This window comes from Meriones unguiculatus, chromosome 9 (genome assembly GCF_030254825.1).
Source record: "Meriones unguiculatus strain TT.TT164.6M chromosome 9, Bangor_MerUng_6.1, whole genome shotgun sequence".
NCBI lineage: Eukaryota > Metazoa > Chordata > Mammalia > Rodentia > Muridae > Meriones > Meriones unguiculatus.
In genome coordinates this window covers 72,626,056-72,647,290 of record NC_083357.1, presented here as the reverse complement: position 1 = coordinate 72,647,290, position 21,235 = coordinate 72,626,056, and the positions used below count along the sequence as shown (strand labels likewise).

Below are 21,235 nucleotides of genomic sequence, written 5' to 3'. Positions count from 1 at the left end.
TAAAATGATGGAATCCTGCTTGAGTGACTTGTCAAAACAGTCTCTTGATAGGATCATAAATGACCGAAGCCTTTAATCCGAGCACTCTATTGGTCTAGGCAGGCAGATCTCTGTGAGTTCAAGGCCAGCCTGGTCTACCGAGTGAGATCTAGGTTAGCCAGGGTTACCCTCGAAAAACAAACAAAGAAATAACAATCAAGAACAATCTCTCATCTCCCCACCAAAAGGTGACTTGGGCTGACCACAGCAGGCCAGCCAGCAAATGCCAACACTGGTGTCCAGAGGATGTCATCCTCCGCTTGGGACTGTCCCCATAAGTACTGCTCCAGGAGATTCGCCCACTTTCATGCCTGCAGTTTTCCCACTACGTGTCCCTTGAGATCAGCACCAGCTTGTGACATGTTCACTGCAAAAACTGGCTGAATATATGAATATATGAAGAATATAAAAATGTGCATCTTTAGCCAGGCATGGTGGTGTACACGTTTAATCCTAGCACTCGGGAGGCAGAGGCAGGTGGATTTCTATGAGTTGGAGGCCAGCCTGGTCTACTAAGTGAGTTCAAAACAGCCAGAGCTCTGTTACACAGAGAAACCCTGTCTCAGAGAGAGAGAGAGAGAGAGAGAGAGAGAGAGAGACCCTGTCTCAAACTCACCACTCCCTAAGAAAAAAATGTGCATCTTTTCCAGGATAATTTTTAATCACTAGTTTATTTTTTTATTAATTACAGTTTATTCACTTTGTATCCCAGCTGCAGCCCCGTCCCTCATTCCCTTCCAATCCCACCCTTCCTCCCTCATCTCCTCCCAAGCCCCTCTCCCAGTCCACTGATAGGGGAGGTCCTCCTCTCCTTCCATCTGACCCTAGCTTATCAGGTCTCATCAGGACTGGCTGCACTGTCCTCCTCTGTGGCCTGGCAAGGCTGCTCCTGCCTCAGGGGGAGGTGGTCAAAGAGCCAGCCACTGAGTTCATGACAGAGACAGCCCCTGTTCCCACTACTAGGGAACTCACCTGGATGCTGAGCTGCCATGGGTTACATCTGTGCAGGGGTTCCAGGTTATATCCATGCATGGTCCTTGGTTGGAGTATCAGTCTCAGAAAAGACTGCTTTGCCCAGATTTTTTGGTTCTGTTGCTCTCCTTGTGGAGCTCCTGTACTCTCCAGGTCTTACTATCTCCCCCTTTTTTCATAAGATTCCCTGAACTCTGTTTGGTTATGAGTCTCAGCATCTGCTTTGATATGCTGCTGGGTAGAGTCTTTCAGGGGCCTTCTGTGGTAGGCTCCTGTCCTGTTTCCTGTGTTCTCCTTCCAATGTCCATCCCATTTGTCTGAGTGAGGATTAATCATCTTACCCAGGGTCCTCCTTCTTGCTTAGCTTCTTTAGGTCTACAGATTTTAGTATGTTTATCCTATCTTATAGGTCTAGTATCCATTTATAAGTGAGGATATACCATGTGTGTCTTTCTGTTTCTGGAATACCTCACTCAGGATGATCTTTTCTAGATCCCACCATTTGTCTGCAAATTTCCTGATTTCCTTGTTTTTAATTGCTGAGTGGTATTCCATTGTGTAAATGTATCACAATCTCTGTATCCATTTCTCCGTTGAGAGACATCTGGGTTGTTTCCAAGTTCTGGCTATTATGAATAAAGCTGCTATGAACATTGTTGAGGAAATGCCCTTGTTGTGTCTTGAGCTTCTTTTGGATATATGCCTAGGAATGATATAGCTGGATCTTGAGGAAGAGCTATTCCTAATTGTCTGAGAGAGCTCCAGATTGATTTTCAAAGTGGTTGTACGAGTTTACATTCCCACCAGCAATGGAGGAAGGTTTCCCTTTCTCCACATCCTCTCCAGCATGTGTTGTCACTTGAGTTTTTGATCTTAGCCATTCTTATGGGTGTAAGGTAAAATCTCAGGGAAGTTTTGATTTTCATCTCTCTGATGACTAAGGACGTTGAGCATTTCTTTAAGTGGTTCTCTGCCATTCGACATTCCTCTACAGAGAATTCTGTTTAGCTCCTTACCCCATTTTTTAATTGGATCACTTGATGTGTTGCTTTTTAAGTTCTTTAGTTCTTTATATATTCTGGATATTAGCCCTCTGTCAGATATAGGGTTGGTGAAGATCCTTTCTCAGTCTGTAGGCTGTCGTTTTGTTCTGACGACAGTGTCCTTTTCTTTACAGAAGTTCTCAGTTTCATGAGGTCCCATTTATTGATTGTTGCTCTTAGAGCCTGCGCTGTTGGTGTTCTGTTCAGGAAGTTGTCTCCTGTGCCGATGAGTTCTAGGCTCTTCCCCACTTTTTCTTCTAACCAATTTCTAGTTTATGTCTTATGAATTATTTTCATTGTGACATAAGTCACATGCCATAAAATCCATTCTTAATTCAGAGACTTTTTTCAGTGCCTTTAAACCATCACTATGTAATTTCTCTAACTTACTTTATTTAATTCCTACTCCTCCTTCCTCTCCACCGTGGGTTTTCACAGGAACGGCCAATCACAATACTCAGCATGAAACAACAGAGGGAAGGTATGGGGCCCAGTGAGACCACTGTCTGCCACAGACCTTTATTCTCCTCAAAAACTGAGAACAAGAAGAGCTATTGGGAGGACAGGCCATGAGAAAGAATCCTGAGAGGCGATGCTCCAAGCTCTTGCTGTTAGCTGATTGTAATGGGTGAAGGCCTCCCAGAGAGGGAGGACCAGCTGTCTGTCCCCAAAACTAGCCATGCCGCTTCCTGCCCTCCATTTATTTACGTAAACTAATGGTTCTCTCTCAGGCCAATCTAGTCCCCGTGGCTTTCTGTAACCTGGAACCGTCAAGAGAAAAAACACGCGCATTCTAGACACAGGGAAACTGAAGAGAGGCCAACAGTAAAGGAAACAGTGAAATTGAGCAGAACCCAGGGTGCAAGGAGGGAAGAGGTAGAAATCACCCCCAGAATCTGCTCCAGAGGTAGATTCAAAGCACTTAGGAAGGTGAAGGTCGGACAGAGCCAGGAAGGAGGTAGCAGATGAGCGTGATGGACTTAGCGAAGCCAATGTGAGGAGAGGAAGAACACAGTTACCGGGGAATTAGGTACGGGAGTGCTATCAGAGAGGTAGCAATGAAAGCACCCCTGTGGTGACAGATCCGTGTGACGATGGTGATAGTGGTGGTGGTGGTGCTGACGGCTGCCAGTGTGCATTGGCCTTCAACCAGGCCAAACACATGCGCTATCTCTTTTAATCCTTTAGACCCCCGGTGCGGGTCCTACTAGACTCCCCATTTTAGAGATGGGGAAACTGGGGGACAGAAAGATGAAAAGGAACCCAGATGACATCTTAGATAATAAGGAAAGGGGCAGAGGAAGACCGAGAAGGGAAAAGGGACTTTTGAGCACACTGGGTTACCCAGTGGCTCAGAGCTCAGCTTCTTGCCTGCCACACAGGAAGGGTCTTTTCTACGTTTGCTTAGGAACAACAAGACACAAAGCCCCAGGCTTGCTTAAATCAAGGTAGGAGCCTCACCTGCTCCCCTGAATCCACCAAGCCTGTCCCTCCGTGACAAAGGAAATTAGATTCATCCAATAACTGTTTTTTGGTTGTTTTTTTTTTTTTTATTCTAAAGTAATGGAGGTGATTACCCAGTGCCCTGTGGTCTTGCAGGTGTTTGCAAATTGAGGTTTTGATTATTTGTTCCAGTGATTTTCCAAGTATTCAGTGTTTTTCCTAGTCAGATTTCCAACGTGAGGGAGCTAATTTTTACATCCACCTTCCCTTTCCTGTGCAAGCGTGAAGTGTTAATGCTGCGATAATTTAGGATGCTTGTGTGAGGCACCTGTCATACTCCGAGGGCACACACATATGACAATTTGTTGTCTACTTACTGAGGGTTATAAAAAAAATCCTTCAGAGCTTGTGACTACACACAAAGAAGCAAATGTATTGAGGAATACGGTTCACTTAAATGCCCCAAATCAATTTGGTTCATTAATTTAAACAAACAAACAAGCAAACAAGCAAAACCCAAAATCTTAACTGGGGAGTTCAGAGTCCCCAGAGTGAACTCACTCCTGTTATTTTGCTAAATGGGCATAGTCTCAAGCTGCCCTCTGAATTCTTACCTGTACACTCATAGCTCTGTACACTCACAGCTGAGCAATCAGACCTCATCAGAGAGGCTTTTTTTGTCATGGACAGCGGCTAATGCAGAAACTCACAAGTGGTCAAAGTTCAGAAGTTGTCTGAGGAGTGCGCCACCACAGACGGGACCTTCATACCACAGCCCCTCCCCGCAAGGCTCAGGGAACATTTTAGAAGACGGGGCAAAAAAGCTTGTAGTAGGCTGGAGAGCCAGCTCAGAGGTTAAGAGAACAGGCTGCTCCTCCAGAGGTCCTGAGTTCAATCCTCAGCACCTGCACGGTGGCTCCCAACCATCCGTGATGAGATCTGGTGCCCTCTTCTGGCCTGCTGGCCTACATGCAGACAGAATGCTATATAAATAGAAAATAAATAATACAAAAAAAGCTTGTAGTAGCTAGAGAGATCTGGAAGAACCAGAGCCAAACAGTGTCTTCTGGACATGACAGGACCACACATTCACAGACTCTCAACACCTGCGTTTGCCCGCACAAGACCTGTACAAGGTCAGGCCAGTCACCATTCCAGCACGGAGGGCAGAAGGAGCCATCACTAGGAGTCCTCACTCTTAGCTGAGGAGCTACTGACAGTGAATGGCTTCTGGGGAAGGGGGAGTCTGTCCTCTTTAAGCATATGGCCCCTAGTAGGCTAATCATGCTCCAGTACATGTCCTCACACCCATGAGTACATGGAAACCACAAACTGTAGGTTTCATATATATATGAAAGGACCCAAAGTTGGGAAGGGGAGACAGGATGGAAATGGATCTGAGAGGAGTTTAGAGTATGATTGGAAGGTGACTATGATCAAACTATAGTAAGAGTATAAAATTCTCAAGGAATTAATATCGTTTTAAAAATAAAAGTTAAAAATTTAAACAAAAATAAAATTATGGTGTCCATGTAGTTATAGTGTAAACATGGCCCGAATGAAAATTTCAAATGACTCCAAAATCCATCTTCTGTGGTACTCCACCATGTAGGAATCCAGGTTTGGTGGCTAGAGTCCACATGTTTTGAGAACATTCCCTTGGGCTTGTCTGTAATCCAATACCGGCTGCTTTGTGTTCCCTTAAGACCTTGATTAGGTCCCACCTTGATTAGCGCTGGGACCTTTGGGAAGCAATTTCAGTTACAGAACATCGTAGAAGCAGCATCTCCTGAACGCCGTGTCTGATCTGCTCTTGGAAACCAAGAAGGTCTGGGCGTGGTTATCACTCAGACAGGAGAGATGGAGCCCACTGTTGAGGACAGGTGCCTTTCATGAAAAGGGAGAGGAGGCAAAGAGAAGCTAACGTGGCTCTGGGTGTGGGCTAGCATCTCTTGGACTCAGCCAGCAACAAGGCCAACTTAAGGAGGTGACTCCACCTCGAACTTCCAGGCCCCCAAACTGTGTGCTGCATGAACTACATTCTTACTTATATTCCTCTAGAAAAAGGACAGAGTAATACATTGTGTAAAGTCTAGTATTAGCCAGGTGTGGTGGCGCACACCTTTAGCCTCAGCATCCAGGAGGCAGAGGTAGGAAGATCTGCGTTCAAGGACGGCCTGGTCTACAGAGTTCCAGGACAAATAGGGCCACACAGAGAATTTTCAAAATTAAAACACATACACACACACACACACACACACACACACACACACACGAAGAGAGAGAGAGAGAGAGAGAGAGACCCAAAGAACAAAAATAAAATCTAGTACTAGAAAATCAGAGGAATAAAATCCCGGAATACACTAATCATGAGTAGTACATAGGGCTTGATTAAAGAATGTAAAAGGCATTTCTAATTCAAAAAGTTAATGATCCAAAGATTGGTTTGAGGACGACTAATGAAAAGTATGGCAAAGTTCCTGAAAAACACAAACCCGGAAAGACACCAACTAAAAGATCAGCAGCCATCTCCTTGCAGAGGGAAGCCCCTCTGCCCCTCTGTTCTATTCATTACTGTGGGAAGTGTCGCCTGTGCTCTGAATCCCTTAAACATTACAGCATCTAAGGTGTCTTCTTAAACCCACAAGGCCAAAGCTGTGGTGAATAGGATGAGCAGATCTAACGGTTTTGTAGGAACAGAACTCACCCACCTTCTGAAAGCAAGTGTTAAAACAGAACACACCATTCCTGGCTGGAAGATCCTGCCACCAGCTATGGCTATCCTGTCCCTTTTTGCCCAGAAACACTGAGGATTGGGTTAGGCAGGATTCTCTGGAGAAACAGAATTGTGTGTGTGTGTGTGTGTGTGTGTGTGTGTGTTTGTGAGTTTATGCCTGTATGTATGTGTGTGTGAGTATGTGTATCTCTGGGTGTGCCTGTATGTCTGTGCATACTGTGCATATGTGTGTCTGGATATATGTAGGTGTGTGTCTCTGTATATGAGTTTATGTCTCACGTGTGTGTGAGTGTGTATGTCTGTGTATCACTGTGTCTGTGTGTCTATAAAAGGAGACATACACTAGCTTACACACTAGAGGCTGGGACATTTGACAATCGCCATATGCACAGTGGAGAGACAGAGCCCATGATAGCTGCTCAGTCCGTGAAGCTGGGTGCCTCACAGTCCCAGTGAGGCCTGCAGCTCCCTGGAAAGCTGCTAGCATCGAGTCTATGTTGGGAGGCCAAAGGGGTTAGCGTCTGAGGTCAGTGGGACAGGAAGCGCAGAAAGGTAGAGGCACACTGCCTTTTTCCTCAGACCGCTCTAGCTGGGCCACCCATTCTGGGCCACCCATTAAACGGCTACTCTGGGAGTGAGTCTTACTTCCCAGTTAATTCTGGAAATTTTCTCACAGACATGGCCAGAGGTGTGTCTTTCTAGTGATCTTACATTACATCTTGCCAGGTTGACAGTCAAGGCCCAGCATGACAAGTTCACCCTTTGTCACTTTAATTTCCAAGTGACAATAACAAAGACTCCACTTCCACCTAATATGATAGGTATATCTGTCTCATGTACAACTATAATTCTTCCCCAAATAAGTGCCTTGGGTGTATACGTACTTTTTATGTATACAGTATTCTGCCTGTATGTACACCTGCAGGTCAGAAGAGGGCACCAGATCTCATTAGAGGTGGTTGTGAGCCACCATGTGGTTGCTGGGAATTGAACTCAGGACCTTTGGAAGAGCAGCCAGTGCCCTTAACCTCCGAGCCATCTCTCCAGCCCCTTCCTTCTTAAATATCCTGTATTAGTTACTTTTCTGTGGCTGTGATAAACTACAATGACCAATAGCAACTTTAGGAAGACTTTATTTTGGTTTAAGTTTCCAGAGGGCAGGAGTTCATAAGGCAGAGACATGGAAGTCAGAACAGAAAACTGGCTGATCACATTATCCTGTTTCTACAGAGGAAGTAGAAGGCAAACAGGAAGTGGAGTGAGGCTATAAGCCCTCGAAGCCCATCCCCGGTGGAAAAGCAGTCTAGTTTTCCCCTGACTGGATCAGTCTTCCCTGCTAGCACCATAACTCACTTCTAGGCTTATTGCCTCAAGGGAGTTGGTAGCCCAAAGTAGGAGGAGGGAAGGCTTAGCTTCCAGTTCAGTGCAATGTTTGTTGTACCTACTGGCAGGACACTCCCCTCTCTGCAAATTAGATTTCTAGGCCAGCAGAACACAAGGTCACAGTAATACGAAACAAAAGTTTTTCTAGTGTGACATTAGGGGCAATGGTGGTGAGTGGGACCATTCCCATCTCCACTTCTTGATTCCTGGACCCTTGGGTCCTGGCTGTTAAGGAAATAATATCATACATTGTACACTGACTCAGTGCATACACATCCTCCTAAAGACCCTCATCCCAGCTCTACTAGCTAGTGCCACCAAGTTGGTACTGCAACTGTCTTCAAAGACCATCCCACAATTCTAGCAAGCCAGCTGCTTCAGGAAGGTGGGGAGCACAGTAAGACCAGCAAATTCTGTAAGTATGATCCCACCACCATCCCTTTCTGGCTGTGAAGTGGGTTCCTGAATCAGAAACAACGCTTACTGGAATTTGTTAATGGCCAGTAAGGTATTGTGAAATCCGTGCAAGGTAGCTTTGGTAGAAGCATTGTGCGCAGGCGATTCATCCACAACCAGAATGCGAATCTATTCTGTGAAGGACAAAGGGCCTCCCTTTCCATGAACGAAGGGATCTAATGTGATCAACCTACCACGGTGTTCCTCTTTTATTGCTGGGAGGTTTGGCACTCAGCAGCAGCCACAGCCAGCTCAGCCCTGGCAAGTGCAAGGCCATCCATAACCTCCAGCCCTGACACTTTTTCATGAGCCCACTACCCAACGACAGGCATGGCTGGAGAAAGAAAGGACTACTACGCACAGAGAGGACTGTCCTGTCCACTTGATTCTCCTTCTCTACTGAAGTCACCTTCTGATGGGCAGCTACACATGACACAAATATCTTCGTACCCTTAGCCCGTTTGGAGAGGTCTATCCACACGCCTCTTCAGAGAACATCTTTCCAGTTTTCCGTTTATGCTCCTTCCAAGCTCCTGACCATCCAATCAACCATCAGCGGCAGCCTATCAAGTAGTATATAACAGGCTACATTTCCTTCCAAGTGAAATGTATGGCGGGGTACACCGCCTGGAATTCTGCGCACCACATTTTTCTTTTTGAGCACAGTCTTTCAGGGGTGTCCCAGGAAGGCGCTGTGACACTGCGACCATTTTTTTTTTCCACACGGCACCCATATAACTAGTATGCAGCAGTGTCTGTGCCCAGGCCACAGACTCCTCCTCCTCAGTCACTGGGCTTCGGGCCAACCCTGTGAAGCCTCTCTCTCTGCAGAGTCATCCCTCAACAGCCTGACTCCCAGAAAGTTGGCTGAGGCAGATGGCCCTTCAATCTTGGTTGGATTTACTTTTCCTCCCCTGACTGAACAACCTTTATCACTAAGTCCAGAATAGAGCTGCCTTCCACTCAGTCAGCCCAAATAGCATAACGCCATCCACATCACGGGCAGGAGTCATACCGCCCATAGGATGGACTAGTGACAGGGCCTGCTTGTTTATCAAAACTGTAAAAACACTCAGAACTCCTAGTGAGGCTTCGGAGTGTGCTTGCCATCCAGCACAAGGATCTGAGTTCAATCCCCAGAACCCACAAAAGCCAGGCAGCCCAAGCCTGCAGAGCTACATGCAAGGTGGACCTCTGGCCCCCACAGGCACACGCTAGGTTCCATTATTAAACACTCTACTCCACCAAATCACCTATATGGGCCCTCACAGAAATAACGTCATCTAGTAATAACAAAGTGTGCAAAATTATCCTCGTTCATAGTAGGTGTTCAATACATATAAACCTGCTGTTGTTTTAATCAGCTCCACTATTCAGTTCAATAAAGACTGAACTGGCTAATCGATCAGGCTAAAACCCTGTAAGAGATTTTGGTGGGGTTTTTTTTGTTTGTTTGTTTGTTTTGTTTTGTTTTGTTTTTGTGTGTGTGTGTGTGTTGAGACAAGGCCTCATTATGTAACTCAGGCTGGCTGAGAATGGTGAAAATCCTCTTAGCCTCCCAAATTCTGGGCTTACAGAGATGAGCCACCACATACATTCTGCTTTAGGTCCTTGGGAAGGATGGCATTTGTTTTCATTAAAATCCGAAAGAACTTTTGCTGGAGTGGATTTCCCAGCCACAGTGAGACAAAGTCGTCTTCATAGACATTTTTCAGTGTTGTTCGTAATCTGGAAACAAACTGGGAGTTTCAAAGCATTTGACACTAGTGGAGAGAAATGGGTCCTCAGACCCTTGTGGGTTCTCCTGTCTGCTCACGTCAGGACACGTAGGTAAAGGGTGAAGAACTGGAGCAGAGGGAAATACTGCAATTTCCGATTCTAGTAAAACACGAATGCTAGAAGGGTTCATTCCCTCAACAATCCATCCATCCATCCGTTCGTATTGTCGCTGGTATCACCTCGCTATTGAATATTTCTGAAAATCTGCATTTCTTCCCTCTCTTCTGTGAACACTAGCAAAGGGAGACGTTTGAATAACAAACCCGGGAGTCTTGCTGCCCTCGGAGAAACGCTTACGGGCCCTGAAGGTGCATCTTTTCGTTCAAAGAGCATGATCTGATCTGTTTGGAAGGGTTCATATGCCTGACCGGAAGGGACCGCTGTCTCTGCTCTTCCCTGCCATCCCCGTGTCTCCGGTTCGTCTCTATCTGCTGCCATTGCAGCTCAGAGAAAGGGATTATAAACCCAGTTCATCTAAAAACTCTCTTGAATCAGGACAGTTTTGCAAACCCAGTGCATTTGTTCTAAAAGTTGTTGGCGTTCCCACACCGGGAGTCGAACCCGGGCCGCCTGGGTGAAAACCAGGAATCCTAACCGCTAGACCATGTGGGAGACGACGTGCACTTGCTTGTGTTCAGACAAATTGAGTCTTCTTGCTCCGCTCCTCCCACTGCAGACTCCGCCTAGGAGCAGAAATTTTGTCCCGCGCATGCGCGCACGAACTTTCTCACTGAGTGCCGGGCGCTCTGTCTTGTTCACCGCCATTTGTGGCTTCCTCGGACCCCTGGATGCGGTCCTTCCGTGATGCTGCTGGTCTCCGGGGGACCTGAGCGCTGCACAGGAGCATCTGCGGCGCGCAGGCCACTGATCCTGTTTGGGACCTTTCTCCGTGGGCCGGAGCTCGTTTCTTTGTGCGGATCTTGGGGCCGCTTTAAATGTCCTGCCTGGCTCCCGTCCTGACCCCGGGGATTTGGAGGGGCCTGGGGCGGGTCCTCTACACCCGAAATAGAACCTGTTGGCTGTGCTCGCCTTACACGGCGGAGCTCCACGGCCAGGAGAGCCCGGGATCCCAGCCACTAACAGTCGATGACCCCGGAGAGGCTAGCAGCTGTCCCTGCAAACCTACTGTGCACGGGAGACGCCTCTTCCCGTTCTCCCGTCCGCCCACCGCCGGCGGTCTGCTATTGTAGCTCTGAAGTTCTCTGTTTTCAATCCGTAAAGCAGCTGCTTTCGCTTTTGGTTAGACCCGTTTGGGAACACCCAGAACCCCGTCCAAAGCCGACCCTCCCACCTACAGAGTAGGGCTGCAGACCATTTCTGAATTTAGGGGGTGCAGCGGGCAGGGGTTTTTATGTTTACTTTCCGATTTTTTAGTCCCTTGGGATAATAATTATGACCTTCAGGTATCTTACAGTTTCAGGGATACAAATCACCAGTGCTAGCTACCCATTCACTGAGTGGGCACCATCAAATGCAAGTTTACTTTTTCTTTTTAAAAAAAAAAAAACAAAACAAAAAACAAGAGCTTCACTACACAGACCAGGCTGGCCTGTAGCACCCTAAGATTGGCTGCAACTTTTAAACAGTTTACTTTTTAAACGTTTCTATTAGTATATATTAACTGCGCACAATAACGCGTTTCCCTGTGACATGAACTCTCATTTTCATACATGCACAATGTATTTTGATCATATTCCTGAGAGCCCATCCTTGCAGGTCCTCTCCCTCTTTCCTACTAGTGTTTTGCGTGTGTGTGTGTGTGTGTGTGTGTGTACCATTGAGTTTAGGGTTAGTTGGACTGAGAAAAGATTTACAAACACGTGGTCACCTTGCCGGTGGCTCCGCCAGCAGCCATTAACCCAATAGTTCCTCTGGAGTCTCATTACTCCCTAAACTGAAACGCCATTTTCGTTTTAACCACTGAACAGAAACTACCAGAAAGCTTCAGGGCTCTGTAACTAACAAAGCACAGTCAGGATAACGCATGGTTCAGAAGCTCAGTCCTTAAGGTAGCGACCTCTCCTACCTCTCCCCCATTCCCTGCTTGGGAGCAATTGTTGGCTTATACAGCTTCTCAAGGCTTGTGTGGGTTACTCTTCCTGACTCTGAGGCGAGACATTACTTTGGTAGCTGGAGATGGCCACACTGAGACCACGGAAACCAGTAAATGTCACAACGCTGGACTCCTTTCCTGGAGGAGCAGGCGAACTATATTAAGAACTAGTGACGTGCTGGTTAAATCCCACATCAGGAGCAGGCAGCCACTTCTCACTTCTTCCCCGTGGCCTTTCTCCTTTGGGCGAGCCAGGGCATGAGGGAGAGCTGGAGAAAGGAGAGACGCAGATGCAGCCCAGACTCACTGCTCTCGAGCCTGTGCTTGCTTTAGGTCTCACCCTGCTCAGCCCGAGAGACAGGGCCTCACACGGAGGCTGGAAGACAAGACTTTCCCAGTGACTTTATTAGCAGACTGGGAATGTTAGCTTCCGTCGTGGCCTCAGAGTTTGAGACTCACCAAAGTATAGGACTAAGCTGTCTTTTGTATCTGAAAGTATGGGGCTGATGAAGGCCAGAGACTCGGGGCCCATGTCCACTTCTGGTTGCCAGTAAATTCCAAATTTCCCAACCAAGCCTTCTCGGCGTTCCATACCACCCATGCCCTGGTATAGCCAGCTCCCAACCATCCAGAGGACAGCCTGCCTGCTCCACCCTGCTGGTCCCTCTGCCAGGCAAGCCTCTGTTTTCCACCCTGAGCCAACCCTGAGGCCAGCCCGGCTCCAGGAAACCGCCTCAGGTCTCTCCATCACAAGGCACTCCCATTTTCTCTGAGTCCCAAAACACAAGCCTTTAAAAGGATTGCATAGAGGCCAATCCCTCACCACCCTTCAGTTATTCAACAAGAGGGTTCAGGAGTTAGAACCAGGTTCCCTAATACCCCTGCGAACCTAATCCTGGACTCAATCATTCCGCTCGGTAGTCTCTCCCGAGTAGTCTTTATCTAACTTAAACACTTCCTGCCATACTTCTATGTGAAAGTTTCCACCTTTTAACCAGCAGCAAGAACAAAATGTTCCCTAGGAGAAGAAAACAGACACACAGACAAAGCTTTCTTGTTGACGACACAGGAACAGTTATTTCTGTCCCCGTGAATACAAGGCTGATTCCCTCCTGGGCCCCTCTCCTGTTTTATCCCTCACTTGATCCTGGGGGGAAGCCCCACACATATTGTTCTTGCCAGATACTAAAGTAGTGGAGGGATGTGGGTGTGGTTACCGGTGGCTTAGGAGTGGAGATGGTTTTCGTGGGGGCGGAGAGTTAGCTTTTAGGAGTGCACCAGAAATAACACAGCTGTTAACCCTGCTCTGCAAGGAACGCCTCTGCCAGGGACTCAGGCTGGACTGAGCCTTAGCCTTGGAGGTCTTTGGGGTGATAGCCCCTCCCATGCCCAGCACCAGGCCTGGTTCATCTCTACAGCCCGACAGCAGGCCCAGTTTCTAAGACTGGGGTCTGATCCCAAAAGGCCGCTGAGATGACAAAGCTTCCCCAGTGACAGGTTCAGATCATGGAACTCCGCCCCTCGCCTCTGCTCTGAAATCTAGCAACTTCTCCATTGCCCCAGCTGCTCCACAATGCTTCATCTCCACAGTCCCTAACGGGTCCGTCTTCTCATCTAGATGTCTTTGAAGATTTTCCAGTAACAGCTGCTTTTCCCCAAGATCAACCATAACACACACACACACACAGACACACACACACACACACACACACACGTCTATCTCCATCCTCAGATGCACCTATGTCCACAGCGTGGCATCCTTCTTATCTATTAGGCGGGTTATCCCATCTCAAATGATCCAGTCAAGAAAATCACTCGCAGGTGTACCAGCTGCTGGGTTTGAAGTAAGTCAAGCAGTACTCACGTTGACAACCGAGGTTAGCCATCCCAAGTCCACTCCTTGGTGTCTGAGTGATCAGTCTTTTCACTTATTCACACATCAGTCTCCGAGAAACAGTCTTGGCTTTCATTCACATATGAACATCTAGAGAAGAGGTGTCCACCCCTGAGAATGCATGACTGCACAGCTTTGAATGAGACCCCGGGTAAAACAGAAACCATAAACTTAAAGGGTGAGAACAACTTTAGGTGTTTTGGGGTGGAGGGGGCAGTTCAGGTGTGTAGTTCTCTGGAGTCAACTTACAGGTGGTGTCGTGAAAAATAAGTATACAAAAACTCTTGCTGTTTACACAAAATGGTTTCAGCTTCATGGTGGGAGGGGCTTCCAATGCTCTCTCCACGGGCAGTTGAACTGGCAGCATCAGATGCCACATTTGCTGTAGGTGACTTGGCAAGACAAACATCAATTCTTAGTGAGGTTTTACCACCATATTGCAAATGACAGGAAGCTAATGTTGTTTAGAAGATGGGACAATAGTCTTATTTGATTGTTAAGGGCATCTCCACACCTCTGTGGGACCTCACACATTCTCCACTGCACTTTGCAATCAATTTTCATAATAAAAGTAAATATAGTCCTTCTATTGCTATGTCTTAATCCCAGTATGGTTTCTGCAACATCTCTTAAAAAACAAAACAGAACCCCAAATGAAGACTTTTTTTTTTTTTTTTGGTCAAGGCAAAGGATAAGATTCTCTGTTTAACCTTCAGGAATCTGTAGAAGACTGATTGAAAAGGCATTATGTAGAAAAGCATGCTGTCAGATTCCAGGCAGACCAAAAATTGTTACAAGGACAAACTGGCAGAGCTGAGAAACAATCTGTCTTTGGAACAAAACAATGTACCTGTTTTGTAAAGATTTATATGTATCTGTATCTGAATGTGCCTTTATGCTGCTGTATAGGGAGTCCAGGTTCCCTGGAGCTGTAGTTAGGGGAAATTGTGAACTGCCTGGTCTGGCCAGGCCTGGATACTGGGAACTGAACTTGAGTCCTCTGGAAAAGTGGCAATCGTTTTTAACCTCTGACCTATCACTCTACCCTCTTCACAAAAATTTTTGTAATATTAAAACTGAGATGGATTCTGGTATAAAAGTTATTTATGTAGGAGCATATTTTATGGCAAGGAAGGCCATTTATTGATAGTGAATTTATTAAGCAATATATATTAGAGAGAAGGATAGATAGATATAATATGCCTTGAATGGATAAAGGGGATGTTTTTTAAAATGAGTTGTCTCACTGGACAATAGCCAAACAAATTAAAGAATCTAGAAAATCCATTCAAAGAACTTTGGAGAACAGAACCACTAATTTTAAATTTACTCTTTGGTGATGGTTGACAGCATGGATACTACAAAAAATAGCTCCATTTGCCACCCTAATTAGTGGCATTGCTGATGAATATGATGCCACTGGAAATGGCTCCAAGAGATTTCCATGAAGAAATAAGAACGCATGCTCATGTGATTGTCTTTGCCTGCTGTCAACATACCTGGTACAGTTACTGATGGTGTCCTGGTGATGGTAGGTAAAAGAGGGGGACTTAGAAAATTAATAAAGGCAGTGCAATTGCTACCCTAAACTCAAATCATGCAAATCATCATCTCCAAGACCATGACTACCAGAGGGGGCCAAGAGACTAAACATTGCCAATCCAGGGGCTTCTTAAAAGAGCCGGTACTGACTTGAGGTCAAATGTTGAAATTCTATACTACCAACTCATTTATGGTCTCAAAACCAAAATTCATGCCAGAACTTGGTGATTAAAACTGCCTTACAGGCTTAGCATTTTAGTGGCTCTAACTGCTTATTTAAATGAGTTGGAACATGTGTCTTCAAAGTGAAAATCGTGTTAGCAATACAATGTTTCAAATCACAGCAATATTACAAACAAATATGAAATCACAGCATGCTTTGACTAAGGCAAACAGTATTACGCATTTGGACTCTTGTCTAAATCCAACCCAGCCCTGTGAACAGAGAAAAAACATAGGTTTGCTTTTCAATTTGACACAAGAATTTTAAAACATTTCTGGGAAAATAATAGCATATTTGCAACTACATTTTCTGTTTTTATAAATAACCTCCCAATTTTTAAATCTGATTTAAACTTTTTTTTTTTTTGACATCATGCTTGTAGACCATGTGCTTTGGCTACATTCTCACAGCACCGCCTTCTCATCCCCTCCACTTCCACCCAACCCCTTCTTACCAAGCTCGCCCTCCTCTTAACCCTCCTCTTTTTTCCTTCTTAGAAATGCCTGTCTCAGGTTTGCTTGTGTTTTAGCTGCATGTACGTATGTTTGTCACATGTGTGGAAGGGCCCAAGAGGTCAGAAGAGGGTATCAGATTCCCTGAAATGAGGGTTATGGATGGCTGTGAGGAAACATACTGGGAACTGAACCCTCTGGAAGGGCAACCATCTCTCCCATCTCATACTCATTCTCCCTCTCTCTGGACCCCAGGGCTAGTGATGTAGACACCCTGTTGGGGCCAGGCACTCAGCAGTCACTAATTTTCAGCACTTTAACCAGTCTTGAGCCCCTAGTGTGACCTGCCCACTGCAAAAAGAGGCTTCCCCGACCAAGGCTCCATTAGTCTCTGGATACAAACATAAATGTTTAAAAGGAGGTTTCACGACATGTCCACGCAGCTTGCTAATTTTCCAAGGGAATTCACAGAGCTACAGTCTGATGTTCAACTTAAAATTTGTTCATGACTTCTTACTCGACTTTAAACCCTGTCTTTCCAAAGAGAGAAATCCCTTGCTTACGGTCACACCTCCTTATCTCATCACTTTTTGGCAGCACCTACTATCGTGAGCAATCTTTTCTGAAAAAAAAAAAAAAAAAAAGACACAGAGAGTAAACTCTGAACCCACATATCTGAGGATGAGCCTGATAAATTACTGGAATTAAAACGCTCTTGTCAAACCAGCATTTGATGCATTCTTGTCTTTGAAGCAATGTGAAATATCCTGCTAGTTTTATCTTCAGTCTCATTCCCAGGAGCATCAGCCCAGATTCCAGTGGCTGTTCAGCGATGCACACTCCTGCCTTGACAAGAACAGGAATTTTAAATGGACTAGATGGTTGAGGGGCAGAGACCTGGAAATCAGTAGGACCAGGCATGGTCTTGGTTCTCAGGCAATTCTAGAAGGGAGTTCTGATTTCTGGTCTCCTACGTGAGCAGTTACCCAGAAGCTGTACTTGAGGGCATGACGGAAACTCCAGTCACACCTTACCTCATCACTTCTCATCTTTCTAGTGACCAGCTTTAGAACTGGATCTCTAGATTTCCTTGGTTAAAGTGAATTAGATCTATTTCCCAATTTCAGTTCCTCTCCTGTGATTGTAGCATTACCTCTTCAGGGAGAGGATGCTACAGTAGTAACCCTCATGCCTGCTCTGTGGAGGCCAATTAGGGAAAGCTATTTCTCTAGCCTGGGAATACACCTAACATTCCAAGCTACCTGGCTTGTAAATGTTAATCCAGTTGAGTAGGTCAACCGCCAGGCTAAGAGACTGTGCCTCAGGAAGACTGTTTCACCTCAGCCATGGTAAAGGCATGGGGGGTGGAAGGGATAATTACCCTTTAATGACATAATGTATTTTTCCTTCCCAGAGAACTCACCCCTGGTGCAGTTTCTGCTCCTTTTGTCTGTTGACCAGAGTCTAAGCATACTTTCTCTGGTACTTTGGGATTTTTTATGCTTTTCCTCTGAAGGGAATCTGTGTCCTCCTCATGCCTTCCCTGACATGTGGTCGCTTGTACATAGTATAGTTCTTTCTCATCATGATCCTCTGGGCAGCTGTTGAGGTTTACAGCTTGCCTGTCACGAACTTCTGATCCTGCCACCTCAGTCTCCCCAGTGCCAGTTTATGTGATGCTGGTGACTGAACCCAGGGCTTCATATATGCTAGGCCATCACTAACGAGTGAGCAGCCTCCCTAGCCTCGTGTTTATCATTCTTTATGTAACAGTTGTTCTCTTAATGTTGGGAGGTAATCCCACAAGAGACCACCCATAGACCCTCTGACTGCCAGGTGTGGTGGTGCACACCTTCAATCCCAGCGCTCTGGAGGCAGGGGCAGGCAGATGTCTGTAAGTTCAAGGCCAGCCTGGTCTAAGTTAGCTGGATCTACCTAGTGAGAACCTGTCTCCAACAAACAAACAAGCCCAAAGGAAGTCTTTATTGTTGGGCAGCAGCTGTATGAGAAACACGCCCAAATCATGCAGCACAGAACCTTACAGCTCTGTTGTTTATGCACAAAAACCATATCCCGGTTGTCACACTTCATTTAGCAAGAAGAGGAACTACAGAAGCCAAAAAGCAAGGTTTGTACATTAAGGGACTTTCCTGGAGCTATGGACTAGGTCTTTGATGGATTAGGTCTTTGTTCTCATTTTGGCAGGCATTGGGGCCGCCGTTCTGTGTTTTAAGGTCAGATTGATGCCTCTAACGTAGTCTCAGTTGTGCTAAGGTCTGGGGGCTGTTACATTCCCCACTGCTTCTATGGATATGAATCAAATCATGGACTCTCTTGAAGCAGCAGCTTGTATCATCCACTCAGCATCAAGAATGTAAAAGAATCCACTCTCTGCTTTCCATGGTTAAGTAGACAGTTCAGCAAGCAGGGCCCTACAGAGAGGGCCAGGGACAAAAGGATCAATCAATGGCCCAGCAACGGCCATGAGTACTTGGGGTGGGGTGGGGGAGCAGGGCAGGAGGACAAGGGTTGGTACCAGTTGTAGATTCTTGGCATCTTTTTCCTTAAGGTTATTTCAGACAACTTTCTCTAATTATCCCTGACTGGTTAGCTAATGGGGGTTAGTAACCATTCCCATACAGGGAGAGAGAGAGAGAGAGAGAGAGAGCGAGAGAGAGAGAGAGAGAGAGAGAGAAAGATTTGAGGAGGAAATGGTTAGTAATCCCCATCTAGTGAACACCTTTTAGCCTAGGGAGGAAGGTCTCCCAAACATAATTTCAAATGGGATGAAACCTTTTTGATATGGGGTGCACCTGGTCCATAGGATGGTAAATGGTAAGAGGTTGGCCCAACTTTCTCCAGTCTCAAGGACACATTTAAAGTTTCCTTTAAGGTCCTATTTATCCATTCTGTCTTTGTGGCCTATAGACACAATGTAGTTTCCAATCAACATTTTTTAAGACCTTTGTCAGATTTTGGTAAACTCTGAGCATGAAGGCCCAGCCACTGTTGGACCCCAGAAAGAAGGGAAATCCAAACCTAGGAGTCAACTCTTGGAGGAATTTCTTGGTGATGATGGAGGCTGTCTTCAACTGAGTAGGATAGGCTTCCAGCCATCCAGAGATGGTGTCTGTGGAAACTAATACACACTTATACCCAAGAACTATGGGTTTGATCTCTGTAAAGAAGTTAGAGGGGTGAGAGTGGGGGTGGGGGCTGAAGAGATGGCTCAGAGGTTAAGAGCACTGCTTGCTCTTCCAGAGGTCCTGAGTTCAATTCCCAGCAACCACATGGTGGCTCACAACCATCTATAATGAAATTTGGTGCCCTCTTCTGGCATTCAGGTATACATGCAGCTAGAACATTGTATACATAATTAAATAAATCTTCAAAAAAAAAAGTTAGAAGGGTTTGAGGGGTACAAATATGTCCCAATTACTGGAGACTGCTCAAAGGTTTATAATCACCATGACTCTGTAGAGACAAACAGAACAAAAAGACTGATCTGAGCAGTGGCAATAGCGCTCAGGGAGATGGAGAAGAGATCCCAGAGATGAAAGCCAGAGACACTGGAAAGGATGAGGTGGCCACCCTCTGCTGCAAAGGGCATCACACCAGGATTCCCTAGAGACCTAAGGCCACAGGGCAGTATACTCTGGGCCCAGAAGGCAACCTGAGAACCAGTGTGGCCTCTCCAGCTCTTGGTTACGCTGCCAGAACTGGATCTGGCAAAATCAAAACCACTTCCCAGTGTCCTCCAGAGGTGCCTCCTGGGCGTGGATTCCTTCTGGGTCTTTTCTTCCCCCCTTGGGGTTCACATGTGCACAGGTGGTGCACCTGGACACGATGTCTTTAACTGTGTAGCTGAGGGGTGTAACATCTGGGTGGCCCTAGGGGGGTGCCCTGGTAGAGAGTGACTGAGGAACTCACCTGAGCCCAACCTCAGGCCTCCACAAGCATGCACACACATATGCACCAGCCATAGACACATGCAGAAACAAACAAACAACAAAAAACCCCAGATAGGCAAGTAGTGTGCCACTGAGCTATACCTGTGGCTTTTCTCTCTTTTTAATCTTTTTTTTAACCTGTTTTGGTTGCATATGTGTCTGTGCTCCATTTGTATGCAGGAAGGAGGTGTCAGATCCCCTAGAACTGAGGTTACAAAAGGTTGTAAGCTGCCATGTAGGTTTAGGGAACTGTATCCAGGTCCTCTGGAAGAGTGGCCAGTGCTCTCTTAACAGCCAAGCCATCTCTCCTGCACCGACTTTTTTTCCTTCTTTTTTTTTTTTTTTTAGATTTGCTGCTCTTTAATGTGTATGACTGTTTTGCCTGTATATATGTACGCATGTATTATGTATGTATGAGCACCACGTGTCCAGTGCCAAAGGAGGCCAGAAGAGGGTGTCATATTACCTGTAATTGGCATTATATAGACAGGAGTGTAGCTGGTGTAGTGGCAAAAGTGTCGAGACCCAGCACGTGGGAGGCTTACGCTGAAAGATCCAAAGTTCTCAGGGACCAGCCTAGGCTATACAGCAGTATCCCACCTAACGAAAGCAAAAGGGAAAAGTCCTCCCATTTTAAAGGCTCTAAACAGTGGGTATAAGAACCCCAGTAGCCTTGAGAACTCCTCACTTTTCAGGATTGCTGCCCCTGACCCCCGTGGTATCAGTGTTACAAACCACTCCCCAACTCTCTGGAACAGAATTTACAGTCCCCAGCTCTGGAAGGGTGGCCCTGCAGTCTAACACACAGCTTCCTCTCCAGGGACTTCCCTGTAAGACAGTTAAAAAGCACTGTAAAGCTGAGCCCGCTGACAAGGGGCAAGAGAAAAAGCATCATCCTAGACTAGCCTGGGAGATGAAGAAGAAGCAGTTCAGAGCTGTGCTAGGATCAGTCAGCAAGATGACAGAAAACAGGGAGAGCCCTACCATTCCCTCTCCAAAGCCCAGCAGTGGATGGGTTCAGTCAAGAGCCTGGTCCTGGGGAGGAAAGGGCCCTTGTTTCATGAAAGGTACAATTCTCCAGAAGAAAGGTCTGGAGTGGTAGAATAAATCATAAACGCTCCATGTCGACAAACACATGTTGGTGAAATCTTAGGGCTCCAAACACGCCACACACAGACACACAGACACACACACACACACCCTAAAAGTTTTCATGACAGAAGAAGAGGTTATTTTTTAACCAATAAATAACTAATCAGATTGGTGTCT

General features: G+C 46.2%; 1 non-coding gene across 1 annotated transcript; it reads right to left on the bottom strand.

Moving 5' to 3' along the window:
- Positions 1-10,392: 10,392 nt before the first annotated feature.
- Positions 10,393-10,464, bottom strand: Trnae-uuc (transfer RNA glutamic acid (anticodon UUC)). The gene has a single exon. It is a non-coding gene; the product is annotated as a tRNA-Glu (tRNA).
- Positions 10,465-21,235: the final 10,771 nt, after the last annotated feature.